At 49.8% G+C, this 14,735-nt stretch overlaps 1 protein-coding gene and 1 long non-coding RNA gene across 2 annotated transcripts in view; one reads left to right on the top strand and one right to left on the bottom strand.

Annotated features, from left to right (window-relative positions):
• The window catches only part of KCNN3 (potassium calcium-activated channel subfamily N member 3), a 148,870-nt gene that overhangs the window by 77,352 nt on the left and 56,783 nt on the right, over positions 1-14,735 (bottom strand). The gene's annotated exons all lie outside the window — the stretch shown is intronic.
• LOC140687968 (uncharacterized) lies at positions 2,826-13,189 on the top strand. The gene is made up of 2 exons (XR_012062601.1): positions 2,826-3,058; positions 12,129-13,189. It is a non-coding gene; the product is annotated as an uncharacterized lncRNA (long non-coding RNA).

Below are 14,735 nucleotides of genomic sequence, written 5' to 3'. Positions count from 1 at the left end.
AAGATTTTCACAGGGATTTCTGCAACCGTCCTCCCCAGTTATAATCCCAGAATGATAATAACAAACTGATGAGTTTATTCAGGTAGTCTCCGTGAAACATAGTTGTCTTTAAAAGGAAAGGGAACTGGCATGTTTTGTTATACCCATCCTTTATTCCAGCTTGACTGGTCCCTAAGAGGCTTTAACTCCAGCAAGAGGGATTTTGGCTACAGAGGTTGTCCAACCTTGCAGAAGACGAGAGAGAGAAAGACATATGTTAGAGAAACTCACCCCAGCAAAGTATTTTCAAAACGGAATCCAATACACCCATCCAGGAGAGAAGGTCCTGTATGGATCCTAAAGCCCTTTCCCAACTGTTTAGATCCCTTGCCTGTGATCCAGGTAGAAGGTTGTTTTTCTATCCTTGAAGGTGTTGGCAAAACTAAAAGGTTTCTCCATACACGCTCCTTCCTTCAGCCAGGTCTCGGGCAGCTTCTGGTGTGTCTCCTTCCATCTCTTTCATTTCCAGCCAGATTGGGGTGGGGGTGGGTGGTTCCTGGGTTATGGGTCCTTGGCTTAGCACTAAGAACGGGAAGCCCCTAACCTGAAACCATCACCCCTGGGAAGATTCGCACCACAAACACTTAGAAGTCAATCTTCCCCTTCCAAATGAATACAGGAACAGTTCAATTCAGAAAGAAAGGACTATTTAAAAGCTGTAATAAATCATGTGCCAAGTGAGGTGTCAGACATGCAAACCAGTGAATGAAAAGCTGGCGAGCTACAAATGGAGGGGTGTGTTGAATAGTTTGAAGCTGCCTGGTTCCTCCTGCCCACAGCCAAGGCCCAGGGCCAGGTAGAGCACTGTCCCTGCTTCTCAGCCAAATGTCCTTGGACAGAGGCTGACATTGAAAAGGTCAGACCTGGATTTCTATCCCTGCACCTTGTAACAAAGGGAAGGATAGGGAGCGTTGTGGGGAGGTGGGGAGCTTGCAGGGGGAAAAGAGCAACCAGTGAGGGTGACAGACCACAGTGCAGCCACCTACAGACAAAGCCACCAGGGCTGGGAACTGATAGACCCCATTTGAAAGTTATAAACAACATAAAAGGACTACCATTAATGATGGTTAATAAGGTAAACCTCAAATTCTCAATAGATCATTAATAATACTTTTAACAAAGAAAGAAAACAAATCAATATTAAGTCTTGTAGCTTATTCAGGATTCTGGGGACTATTATTCAAGGCAGAAATAGAACACAAAGTGCCTGTAAGAATGGCCAAAGCAGGAACTTAGCTGACTTAGTTAATTCCGAATACCTGCAGTTAAAATCCCAGCCTGCACCAGATCCCCATGGTCAGCGTTGAGGAGGTGGGGGTGGGCAGGGGGTGGTGCTGCATCCATTCCAGGGTTTGCAAGTACTCCAGAGAGTATCCCTCATCTCCCTTGTGCTCAATCCTTCCACTGGTGGATCCCTTCCTCCCTCACGGGCGGGATGGGATGCAGCCACTCCTCAGACATGTGCAGTGTGTGGCACTGTCCCAGGTGCTGGAGACACAGAAACAGTGGTTCTGCCCAGCGCTTTCCTATTGTGCAGAATGAAGACAAGTCATCTTCTCAGCGCCCGCAGGGCTCCGAAGGATTGGGTCCCTCCTTCTCCGCAGCCTCCATTTGCGTGTCACGCCCCTTGCTCCGTCTACTTCAACCACGCTGGCCATCTTTCAGGCTGCCACGCTCATCTTCTCCTTCCTGACACACGTGGCCTTTGGGCATGCTGTTCCCTCAGCCTACAATGCTTTTCTCTTCACTCTGTGCCAAGTTAGGACCTGGTCATCCTCCTATTGACTGGCTTGATCCTAGGCTACTTGTGACACTTATTATAGTTACAATTTAATTATTTGTGCAATTATCTGATGGAATCTGATCTGTTATAAGACTATAAGCTACTTGAGGGCAGAGGCCACATCTATTTCTAGCTCCATTGTCTCCCCAGAGCCTGCCCTTAAAACTAGGTGTTTAACAAATACTCAATGAGTGTGGGAGGGTATAGCTCAAATGGTAGAGCATATGCTTAGCATGCACAAAGTCCTGGGTTCAATCCCCAGTATCTCCATTAAAAAAATTTAATAATAAATAAATAAATAGATCTAATGACCTCCCTTCACAAAAAAACAAAAACAAAAATACTCAGTGAATGAAATAAATGGAGCATATCTTAAAAGATATGCTTTCACGCATACATAGATGTTTTGACATAATTTTTAATTGAATGAAAAATTTAGGCATACAGACTGCCCTGGCTGTAATTCACCTGACTGCAAAGCCTCATGGAGAACTGGTTGCAAATTTGCACTTCAGAAGGCAAGTCATGATTCAAGAACTGATTATGTCCATAAAGCAGCAGGAATGTCTGAGGCCGGAAGCCCTGGGGGAGGACCAGGCTCCCCCGACTCCTAGCCCCAGCCCAGCATGACAGCCCCAGTGGTCGAAGCACACAGCAATCACTTGCCCAGGTGTGCAAGGCGCTCCTGGGTCAATCATGGGGTAGGAAATGAGGCCATGCCCAGAGGGCAGGATCTGGCTTTTGACTGTGCAGTTTGCTTTTGTGATGAATGAAAGGGTTTTTCAAATGAGGCTGGTGGAATTGAAATAATCAGTAAACCAGGAAATAAAAAAGGCACTTGGGAGCTGGGACACAAGAGTATTAGCCTGGTGTGTCTGTGAAAACAAGGAACGCTCTGCCTGGCTTCATAAAGAGCCTGGGATCAATTGTGACCTAACAAAAGGTGCCACTGGGAGAGTGTAATCTCACTGCCAGTGAGGCCAGTCCCAGAAGAGGGGGAAAGGCCACCTGGTTAGCTTATCTCATCCCTTCCCCTAGAACAGGAGGCAGAGAGAGCCTGACCTTGGGGACTTTTAATTCTCATACTGATGGTCTCCTTATTACCATGAACATTTAGAGCAGGGGGATCCTAATTCCTGAAGACAATCAAGGATGGTGGGAAGAACTTGGACTTTGGAGTCTGGCAGAGTAGGGTTCAAATTCTGGCTCCTCCAGTAACCTGCTGTGTGATCTTGGGTAAGTAAATTCACCGCTCTGAGCCTCATTTTCCTGAGGAGATATTATTATAGTACAACGAGAAAGGAGAGATTATTAATAGAAATAAATCACGCAACACCAAAACCATCATCTCAAAGGGATATTCTTGAAATCGCAACCCCAAGTCATTTCCCTTTGCATCGTTCTCCACCACTGCCCTGTTTTGTTTGGGCCTGGAGGACTCACCAAGACTCACCTCTTAGCCTCAGGCCTGGCTTGAAAACCCAGGAAGGAAGGAAGGGAGGGACGGAGGAAGAAAGAAAGACAGGTTCATGCATCAGGCCCTAAGCCAAGGACTTTGGCATCACTAGCCTGTCCGGTCCTCCCCACAGCCTGGCTGACATCGTCATCCCCTCGCACAAACCAGGAGAGTGTGTTAGGGATACCCGCGGAAGCAGCAAGTGACAAAGCAGGAAATAAAGCTGAGCCTTCTGACTCCCAAGTCTCCCACACTGAGGAATCTGGTGGCGTTTATCCTACCAGTTTTTTGGCAGGGAGGAGGTAATTAGGTTTATTTATGTATTTATTTTTAGAGGAGGTACTGGGAGTTGAACCAAGGACCTTGTACATACTAAGCATGCGCTCTACTGCTTGAGCCATATACTCCCCTCCAAACCAGGTGGAGTTTAAACCTCAGGCCTCTAACCTGTGACTATGAATCAGGACATATCCCATGTGTCATTTATGGCAAGAAGGTACCACTCATTCAGGAGCAGCCCCAACAGGAAGCACTATTTACACTAATGGAATAATAAGAGCACTGAAAAGCACTAACACTTACAGAGCGTTTCCTAAGGGTGAAGTAGACACAGAGCTAAGCACTTCACAAGCACTCTCAGGCTTTATCCTCACAAAACTCAGTCATGTGAAGATTCCTTAAAAAACTAAAACAAGAGTTACTGTACGATCCAGCAATCCCACTCCTGGGCATATATCAGAGAAAACTCTAATTTGAAAGATACATGCACCCCAGTGTGTGTGGTATATTTATACAATGGAATATTACCAAGCCATAAAAAAGAATAAAATAACACCATTTGCAACAATGTTAAGTGGACCTGGAGATCATCATACTAAGTGAAGTAAGTCAGAGAAAGACAAGTATCATATGATATCACTTATACATGGAATCTAAAAAAAAACGACACAAATGAACTTATTTACAAAACCGGAAGAGACTCACAGACATAGAAAACAAACTTATGTTTACCAAAGGGAGAATGGAGGAGAGGAATAAGTTAGGAGTTTGGGATTTGCAGATACAAACTACTATGCATAAAATAGATAAACAACAAGTGTCTACTGTATGGCACAGGGAACTATATTCAATAGCTTGTAATAACCTATAATAAAAAAGAATATATATACATATATATACACACACACACACACACATAAATGTATAACTGAATCACTATGCTGTACACCAGAAACTAATATGCTGTAAATTAACAATACCTTAACAATACTTCAATTTAAAAAACCCTCAGTGAGTCAGCACTAATATTGTACTCAACTTGCAGATGAGGAGTCTGGGGCCAGAGAGGCAAAGTACTTGCCTGAGGTCACACAGCTGGCAAATGGTGGAGTGAAAATTCCAAGCCTGGCCTTTCTAACTCCAGGCATTCAGACCCACCACCTCACCATACCCTGGGCTGACCAGAGAGACTACTGGGATAAACTAACATTTAGTTATACGCTACTAACATTTACTGTATTAACATAATATTTATCAAAGCATACTATATATATAAAGATTTATACCAATACAGTCTTTAGAATATGATCAAGCTGAGATGAAATGAGGTGAATGGCCTCCAGTCTCAGCCAGATGTGACACCCAATGGATTAGGTCACTCTCTGAGATTAGGTCAAAGGCCCAAGATCACTGTCACCCCATGGGTGAACACACAGCAGGTGCTAGGTGTTTGCCATGTTCTGGTCAGGGTGCCTCTGAGGACTGTCCCTGTGAACCATCCAAACAGTGTAGCCAGAGCCCCAGGGACTGCAGGCAGGATGACCTGCTTTTGGAGCCCAGACTCTCCAAGCCCATAAAGTGAAGCTGTCCAGGGTCATGTCCCCTCCCCTGCATAGGGTCACGTAGGAAGTCAGCTGTAAATATGGTAAAGAGTGACAAGTAGGAGGGCTTTGCTCCTACTAAGGGCAAGGAGAGCCTCCACTGCCTCCCCCTAGAACACTCACGTGCCCGGGATGGGGAGACAGTGGCCGACAGTGAGTGGGCCGTGGCCTGGAGCCGCCTGGTCGGCATGGTGCCCTCACCCCTCAAGGGGTCAGGCAGCAGAGGGCAGGACCTGAGAAAGGTCACTGAGATTACTTCCGCAGCTGGACTCAAAATGGCTTTGAGTGCCGGGGTATCCAGGGATCTGCACTCCAGATCAGGAGACAGCCACCCTGCCTTTTATGGTCGGGAGGGTCTGGTCTGAAAAGGGATCTTCCCAAGGGCCCAGGAAGCAGGTATCCCTTCCTGAGACTCCAGGCTTCACAAGAGACATTCGTTCGAAGGAAACAGATTCCGACTCTATCCACCCAGCTGTACACGGCCCAAGCTGGCCAGTGGATTCCAGCCTCCAGCTCCCTTCCTTTGAGATTGTGGGGAAGACCAGGAGAAGAGGGAAGAGGAAGACCCTCACCCCCCACAGAGGAGGCCCCTCAATTTTACATGGAAAGCCCTGATTCTTTGCTCGCTGTCCCTGACTAAAGAGAACCATTTATCTTGGCAAAATGGGAGAAGGCCGTTTACATTCTGAAATGAAGTGTCAGCATGCAATGACAGCGAAGGTCCCAAGATACCTCTAGAGTCACATTTTATTCTTCTCTATCCACAATCATTAGGGGAAAATCGCTCTGCTGCTTCTATAGAACCCATTCACAGGAGGGAAATAGATCAATGAGAGAGCCCCAGCCCAGAGCCGCTGCGCTGACAGCTCTGAAGCGAGCACATCCATTCTTCCCTGGAGCCCACGCCAGAAGGACAAAGGGTGCTGGCTCCCACCCTCTGAAAGAAGAGCTGGCCCCAAAAGTTCTTTAACTAGACGTCTATTTCTTATCTTTTATACAGAGGGAACAAAATCTCTTTCTGAGAGTGACATATCTTACACTTCAAACAAGTGCAGCATTCGCCACTTATTTTTAAGTGCACTTGCCTGCTAAAGTGATCACAAAAAATCCAGGGGGAGGACAAGGCAAGATGGTGGAGGTCCAGCTGTTTCCATAGCTGGCATCTCCAGCCAACAGCTGCAGGACCTGGCAGAGGGTCCTGAGAAGAGCCTGCAGAGCTGGCACCCCAAGGGGATGTGCAGTTCAAGTGTGACAGCCTCGACCTCTGGTCCTCCGTTTACCTCCATCGGCGCCTGGGTGCTCCAAGAATGCTCCTGGCGGCTGGCTGTGAGGGGTAGACCCGTGGGCACCAAAGGCGGGAGGGGCTACAGCCGCAAGAGCAGGGGAATGAGAACATAGCTCAACGTTATTCCCTTGTTCTTTGATTCTGCAATTATTTGCAACAGGCCAGGGCCTGACAGTGTGGGTGCGATGAAGTTAAAGTAGCAACCAAAGTAACAGCGGTGACCATGCTGAACTCAGACCCTGTTCAGACCCTCTGCCAAGTGCTCTCTATGCGTTACTTCGCCCAACGGTCACAGCAACCCCTTAAGCAAGGTAACGAGATGACTCAGCTCGTAGACGAGGAAACTGAGGCAGAGAGTTAACCCTTTAGCCCGAGGTTACATAGCTGCGTCCATCCATGAGCCTTGTGGCAGCCAGAAGTGCCCCTCTCTGTCACCAGCCGCTGGAGTCTCTAGGAATCGGCAGAGGGAAGAAGAGCCCTCGGACTCGTTCGTTGGCAGGGCCCAGGGGGGTTTCTGAGCCACTTCCTGGGCCCTGCCGGGGCTGAAGCCCAGGACGGCACAGCGAGAGCGGAGGCAGTGGGTGGAGAGAGCTCCGTCCCCTACCAAAGGCGCTTCCCGGCCTCGGGGAGACTGGCAGAGGGCAGGGCCATGACTTGGCATGCACGATATGAAAAGGCTCCTTGCAAAGTCAGGCAGGCTCTCCCTCCCGTCAGAACAACCACGGGAAGAGGCTGGAGAACAGAGCCAAGGAGGATGCCTCCAGGTGAGGAAACTGGCAGGATCGTCATGGCCCCCTGCACGCCTGCGTCAGCGAGTGGGGCCCTGCCGGCAAATTCAGGTTTCCTGGGCTTGAGTCTGATGCCCACTGCTGTCTGGAGGGTTCAAATAAATGGATCCTTTTCTTTTTTTTTTTTTCTGTAATATCCTAGATACTGTGTTTTGCCTTGTATTCTTGGGTTGTGAGTGGTGTATGGCAGCTGGTAGACTTCCTAAAACATGACTCTGAGTAGATCGTCCTCTCCTCACACGCTCTCGCTTCTCGATAAAGCCGAACTCCTGAGCCAGGGTTCCAAGGCCCCACAGTGTGGCTGGGCTCCATGCAGCCTGGGTCCTGCCCCAGGCCAGTGGCCCGCGGTCACTGAACAAGAGCTAGACCTTCCCCCTCCCCATCCCTGCATTTATGCCACTCTCCTCCTTCCTGGCTGGAGAGCCAGCTCCTGGACCGCGTCTTTTGCTCCTCTCTGCAGGTTTGGGGAACACTGCCTGCCTGTTTGTACTGACGAGGTCAGGAAGCACACACTGACGGTCTGTCCCTCTGCAGCCAAGAGTCAAGTGGATCTGGTATAGATCCAGCTGTGCCACCAGTCATGTCAGGGCTGCAGCTGAGAAGTCGGCAGTGTGGGCAGGCAGTGCCAACAGAGGTGGAGCCTAAGTGATGTTTCTGACAGTAAAACCCTGAGCTTCAGATCAGAATTGACGCTGGGCATTTAGGTAACAATCTGGTGTCATTATTGGCTCCCAGGATGGCCCTGGAGACACCGTCATCAACATCTGTCTGCCCCGAGACAGGCGATTTCCTTTAAAACCAGAAAACCCACCAGCGTCTCAAGTATTCGTCCCAGTCTCCCCAGGCAGACAGGTGTTTGGGGCCTCTGAGCACATGTTTTACAGTTAGAACCCAAGGAACGCTGAGTCCTATTTCTAAGTGTGTTCAGCCAGGCGGGGACAGGAAACACACCAGAGGGCAACCCGGCCCAGTGTCGGCGCACAGCTGTTCTCACAGCTGGCAGACATGCTGCAGCTGCCGGCAATAAGGGCCAATACCGAGCAAGGGAGCCAAGGGCCAAGTGAGAGGTGCATGGGTGGAGCCACAGGCCATTTGGCTGGGTGAGTTGGGAGGACACATTCAGCCCAGGGAGGACTCCTCTCTAAAGAGCCTCTGTGGGGGAGGGAGGAGAGTATAGCTCAGTGGTAGGATATGTGCTCGGCATGCACAAGGTCCTAGGTTCAATCCCCAGTGCCTCCATTAAATAAATAAACCTAACCTCCCACAAAACAAAAACAAACAAAATAAAGAGGCTCTCACGAAAGTTGATTTGCCCTCTCCTTTCCCACTCACCCTGCTGCCACCTTCACAACAGCTCCCCAGGCACTATCTGTCCTTCTCCTTGGGGGTTTAAGGCCCTGGACAAGCCCATGGCTTTCTGAGCAACTCCAAACTCCGTATTAATTGCTGCCATACCCCACCCACCATTTGCATGACAGGTCCTCCTTGTCACCACTGGACCTCAGCTGCAATCAGTCGGGGACAGTAACCCTTTCTTTGCTGGGAGCCAGCCCCTTCTTCAAGGGCAGGTTCTCCTGGCAAGGGCATCTTCAGCAGGAACAGGACATGTTAATGCATTCACTAGCAAGCACTAGCACGACGCACCTGAACTCGTGACACTCACTAGTCTCAGTGTTGGACCGCAACTTGGGAAGCGTGGACGGCAGGGACAAGACCCACTAAGATTTCATTAGTGCTTAGAAGTTACGGTGCCCCTTCCCATCCACGGTCCCATCAAATCCCCACATCGAGGATGCCCCATCTTTATCATCCCTTAGCAATTTGGTTCAGGCTCTTCACGCTGTCTTACAATGAGTTGTCTACCTATTTGACGTCTTCTCCTCAACACTTCACTCCCTCCCAAGACCGTGAGCTATTGGAGGGCATGGAACACTAGCTACTCTCTCCTATCCTGCCACAGGGTAGGTCACCAGTGTTTGCTGAATTTGATTGACTCCTACGGGGCCAGGTTAAGAGAACACTAGTAGTAGCAGGAGCAGGAGTAGTGATACTGGCAAATACTGATACCGCCTTACTATGTGCCAGACACCCTTCTAATTAATCCCTGTTACAGAGAAGAAATAATTAATGCTCACACCAACCCTAGGTCAGGACTCCTGTTATCCCTATTGTACAGATGAGGAAACTGAGGCACTGAGAGATAAAATAACTTGCTTCAAGCTCACAGCCAGCAACCAGCAGGGCTGAGATTTGAACCCAGGCAATCAGTCTGGTTCCAGAGTCTGATCTCTTATCAGATTCCACATAAGCTGCCTCTCAAGTTGAATGGATTTTCTAGGAGAGATTCTTTACAGAAATAAAACATGTGCAGGGGGGGGGGATTAATAAAACTCAATTCTGCAGACAGCCATGCAGAGGGACATGAGAGACACAGAAGGAAAATATGCTTCGTTCCCAAAGAGGAGGATGCTCTGTGCATTAACGATGCTGCTCTGTACACAGCCAGGGTGTGAGGGAGGCTGCCAGGAAGAAGCAAAGGAGATATGGCCATTCTGGGCATGGGCCCAAGAACAAAGTCCTGGGGGTGGGTGGGTGTGTCCTGGGCGTGGTCACAGGAGGCGCACATAATTGTGGGGGGCATGGCTGGGACCATGGATTAGCTCAGAGCAATGATTCCCACACTCTGCTGCACTTTAGAATCACCTGGGGATCTTGGAAAAAACCCTATACTCAGTGCCTCCCCAGAGCAATTAAATCCCAGTCTCTGGGGGTGGGGCTCAGGCATCAGTATTATTTTAAAGTTCCCTGGGCGATTCCAATATAACAGCCAAGTTTCAGGACCGCTGGTTCGGTCTATGCAGTGCTGTGCACAGAACAGTCTGTTCTTCCATTGTGACCTAAAATGGTGTGAGGGGCTTCAGACTGGGTGGACCTGCCCTGCTCCCATGTGGTCGCTGTTTGGGGCCGTTCTGGAGGAATGTGCTTTCCCTGGTTTCCTAGGGAGCCTTTTAAAATGATGGCAGGTTTTAGATTGTGCAGCTCCAGCTCACATTCCAACCTTGCTGCCCACCAGCTGCATGACTTTGGGCATGTTACATAATATCCCAGCCTCAGTTTCCTCATCTGCAAATAGGGCATTGTGGTAGGCAGAATAATGCCCCCCAACAAATGTCCACGTCCTCTTCTCCAGACCTGTGAATATGTTACCTTACAGGCAAAGAGGAATTAAGGACGCAAATGGATCAGGACTAAAATATAGGGCGATTATCCTGGATAATCTGGGTGGGTCCAGTGTAATCATAAGGATCCTTAAAGGTGAAAGAGGGAGGCAGATAAAGTCAGTGTCAGAGTGATACAATGTGCAAAAAGCCTTGGGCGGCTGTTGCCGGCTTTGAAGATGGAGGGGCAGGCAGCTTCTAGAAGCTGGAGAAGGCAAGGAAATGGATTTTCCCCTAGAGCCTCCAGAAAATGCAGCCTTGCTGACCCCTCGATTTTAGCCTAGTAAGGCTCATTTTAGACTCCTGACCTCCAGAACTGTAAGATAAAAAATTTGTGTTGTTTTAAGCCACTGAGTTTGTGGTAACATGTTACAGCGGCGATAGGACACTAACACAGGATGAATGGGAGTAAATCCGGGAGAGTGTGACGATAAAATGAGAGAAATTTTGAAAAACATGCAGCACTACTCAGTGCTTTGTAATGAGTTGTTATTAACATTTTTACCACCACCATCCTATCAGGGCTGTCGCCTCCTGTGCTCCACGCACCTGCCACGGGGCTGTCCACTCTCTACCCACCATCCCTGGAGCCACTGCCTGCTCCTGAGGTGGCTGAGTGGTCCCAGGCCCTGTGCGTCAGCAAGACGCTTCGTGACCTGGGCCCAGGCTGGTGGGAACGGGCTAGTCTTTCTCCGACGGCACAAGAGGCTCCCTAGAGCCCTGTGATGCCCATTAACAAAGCACAGACCAGTGTTTCTGCTTCCTGACTCTGTTCATGAGAATCAACAGGAAATGGGGCTGGGGGGGGCAGGGGGGCGGGAAAAGGTTGGGAAAGGGGGCCCCCAGGGAGTGTTCCTGATCACCAGCTAAGAAAGCACCGTGGGAATGGTCAGCAAGGACCTCAGAGACTTACTCTAAAGGACTGAAGGTGACCAGCATCTCGACAGTTGCCAACAGCAGTCAAGAGCTGGACCACCGTGCCAAGAGCAGGGGGTTGAGTTTACAATGGCGATCTCCTTGGCAAGGAGGGTCCAAAATTAAACATCCATCAAGCCCTTGGTTTGTGCCAGGCTCTTGCAGCTGGTACTCACTACCTTCCTGCGTGGCCATCTGATCCCATCATCCAGCAGGAGAAACAGATTCAGGGAAGTTCAGTGATTCTCTTGAGGTCACCAATTTGCAGCAGAGCTGAGATTCAAACTTTTGATTCCAAATCTAGAACACTCTGCTCTGTACCATATTTCATTTTCTTTTCACAAAGGTCCAATTAATATTTCAGTCATTATTGATTTAATCCTGGGAGCATGAGAACTCAGTGAGTATAGACTATTAATCTGTATTTATGCCTTGAAATGGGCCAGCTGTGAAAATGTAGAAGCTTCAAGAACAATAAAGCGCTACAAAGGGGCTTGAAGGAAACCTGATGCCAGATGAATAAACCTTGTGTCCGCTCAGGGTTGCCGGAACTGCAGTTCTACATAACGGTCATAAACTTTGGGTTTCACATGTCCCCTGAAATGGACCAGGAGGTCCCCTCCCCACAGTGGGCACCCAAGGACTCCCACCAAATTAGAATGTTGCACCAGCCCTGGGAACTAAATTTACCCTGAAAGGACACCCAGATCCGAATGTTCTCTGCTACAAGAGATCCTGTCCCTCATTGTCCTCTCTTTTTCCAGAGTCAGGCAGTATCGGCTGTAAATTCAGCCCTGTCAATTCAACTGGAAAGCCGCGCACGCACACACACGGAGCCAGCCCACAGCAACAGGCACCACATGTTTACGTATGAAAGACTGAAGCAAGCAAGAAAGGAGAGCCAGAGAAGACAAGAAGAGAAGTTGGAAGAGGCAGGTTTAGATGATGCTGATAGGATGATCGAGAAGAAACTGAGAAGAGGAAAAAACGGCATCAGGGCGGCAGGGGCAGGCTCTCACGGGATAAGCCAACGGCAGCATGAGCCACGAGCCACGGTCGGTTCCTGCTCAAAGTCAGCTGCTCCATTATGAGCTACAGGCAGCACATCTCCGCCTACATTTCCCCGGCGTTTGCACCTTTCAAGCCCACTACAAACTGAAAAGCCCCCACGTCAGCCTTGGGTGAGGTCACCACTCCTGCAGGCGACAGCCAGGCCTTGGGGACCAAAGCCCATTCTGCCAACACTCTGGAAGGGTGGCCGTTCCCAGCCACACCCCCTCCCCAAACCCACAGGTGGACCCAACGTCCTGCCTGAGGGGGAGCTCTGGCTCCCAGGCTGCTGGGGAACCGTGTGTTTTTAGGTGGAGGCTGGGTTAGGGAATAAGAGGAGAACAAAATTGTAAAATCCTGAGGTTCTTGTAAATCTCATCAGTGCTGTTAAACATCTAAAAAGATCCAACAGAGCAAGACAAATTCTGGCTACCCAAGGGGCCAGGGCTCCTGGTGGGGTCGTGTTCCATCAACAAGATCACAGAACCCCAGATTCTGAAGGGGTATTTTTCCATCCCTCTCCCTCTCAAACAAGAGTGTACCAGGTAGCTGTTGTCTTTACTTCTAAAGATCCCCCAAGGAAGAGATTTTCAGTGTTTCCTGGAGCTCAATGCTTTGCTTTCAAGTCAGAGCAGGCGCTAAATCTTGCAGAGTGGGTGGGCTTCCGTCATCTCACCAGTCCCCCGCCCAACCCTCAGCCCCAGGCTTTGGTCTTAATACTGACTAAAAATATTGATGTTTTAGCAGTCTTCTATAAAATGCTTTGCTAATGCAACTTGGAGATAAATTCTCTGGTTTCCCTGTCCCCCATCAGATTGCCATCACTGAGCCCGTTCTAATAGACACTTAGGGGCTGTTACCATTGGAGACAAGGATGCCTAATCTCTCCTGATCCTACTCCTAGGATCTGAGTCCAGGCATCCCGTTTAGTCTTTCTTGTCACCTCTGCCTTTATGATCAATGGCATCTCTCCCACTCCCCAGAAGCCCTGAGCTTTCCTAGCTCTCCACATCTGCAGAAGCTCTGCCCAGCCTTTAAGGCCCATCTCAAATGCCCGGCGGGCGGTGGCCTCATTGCCACCCACTAAGAAGGCCTTACTGTGTGTGCCGCGCCCGCGCGCCACAGCTCAGCCTCCAACACTTGGCAGCCGAGGCACTGAGGAGTTGGGTGCTTATCTCCCCATTAGATCACAAGCCTGTTTCAGGCAGGGGCCTTGCCAGCCATGAGGTGCCCAGTTCAGAACGGACCTTCAATAGCTCTGTGTCAAATGAGTTAATCACCTTTTGTCCAGTCCTCAGGGGAGGTGGAGAACAGTTTTTATTTCTAACAGCAGCAGGAAGACAAATACTGCCCTGCCTACCCGCCCCCCACCCACCTCCATCCGACACACACACCCAGGGGTGGTCATTTCTCTGCTGTCAAATCAGTAAGGTTTCTAGCACATTCTAGCCAGAGGCACCAGAGAGAGCTGGGTGGAGCCTTGGAGAGCACATAGCTCCCCCGCCCTGGTTGCACAAATGAGGGAACTGAGGGCCACCAGGGCAGGTCCTGTGGGCACAAACACAGCAGACCAGCATTGGGGCTGGGGTAAACCTCACTGTATGGAGCTCGGAGGCTGTGGCCGCTCCGCACCTGGCTGACGGCTCCGCCGTGGCTGGTCACTGATCTCTGGTCGTGGCTGTAGCCAGTGCAGCCATAGGTCAGCAGTCACGGCCAAGCCCAGCTGCTGTGGCTGAGACTGGCTTCTGGAGTGCTGAAGCCCTGGGGACGTGGCCATGTGGCAACACTCTCCTGTGACACAGCCTGCAGGGAGGGGCAGTGCTGTAACAACCCAATCCTGCCAGGTAGCCGAGTGCCCACTTCAACCTTTTGTTCACAGATCGTGAGCAGCACGGAGATGGGGTCCACTCTGCAGCTCCCAGCCCCATCCCGCACCAATACGCAGCTCAATAAACACACTAGGTGAATGAATGCACAGCGGGGCTTATTTTGCAGGTAGATTGGGAGGGAGCATAAGACCACAGCCCAAGGGAAGGCCCGCAGACGTTTAGAAGGAGAACGATTTTGCAGATCCTTGAATTTCTTTGTCTCCATTCCTCCTGCCTTTAATCCAACAAAAGGAAGTTCACTTCCCCAGATTCCATTTCTGATTCCACATTTGTATCAATGGTTTGGATGAAGCTATCACAGTCAGGCTCATCAAATGTGGGAGGACAGGAAGCTGGGAGGGCCCCAAGCACGAATTGCTCAGAGAGATGCTAAAAGACCCGGACAGACTAGAACGAAGGGCTGAAACGAAAGGAATGTGCAGAAATGGAACA

Source organism: Vicugna pacos, chromosome 21, assembly GCF_048564905.1.
Source record: "Vicugna pacos chromosome 21, VicPac4, whole genome shotgun sequence".
NCBI lineage: Eukaryota > Metazoa > Chordata > Mammalia > Artiodactyla > Camelidae > Vicugna > Vicugna pacos.
The sequence above is the reverse complement of the archived record's forward strand: the minus strand, read 5'-3'. Positions and strand labels throughout refer to the sequence as shown.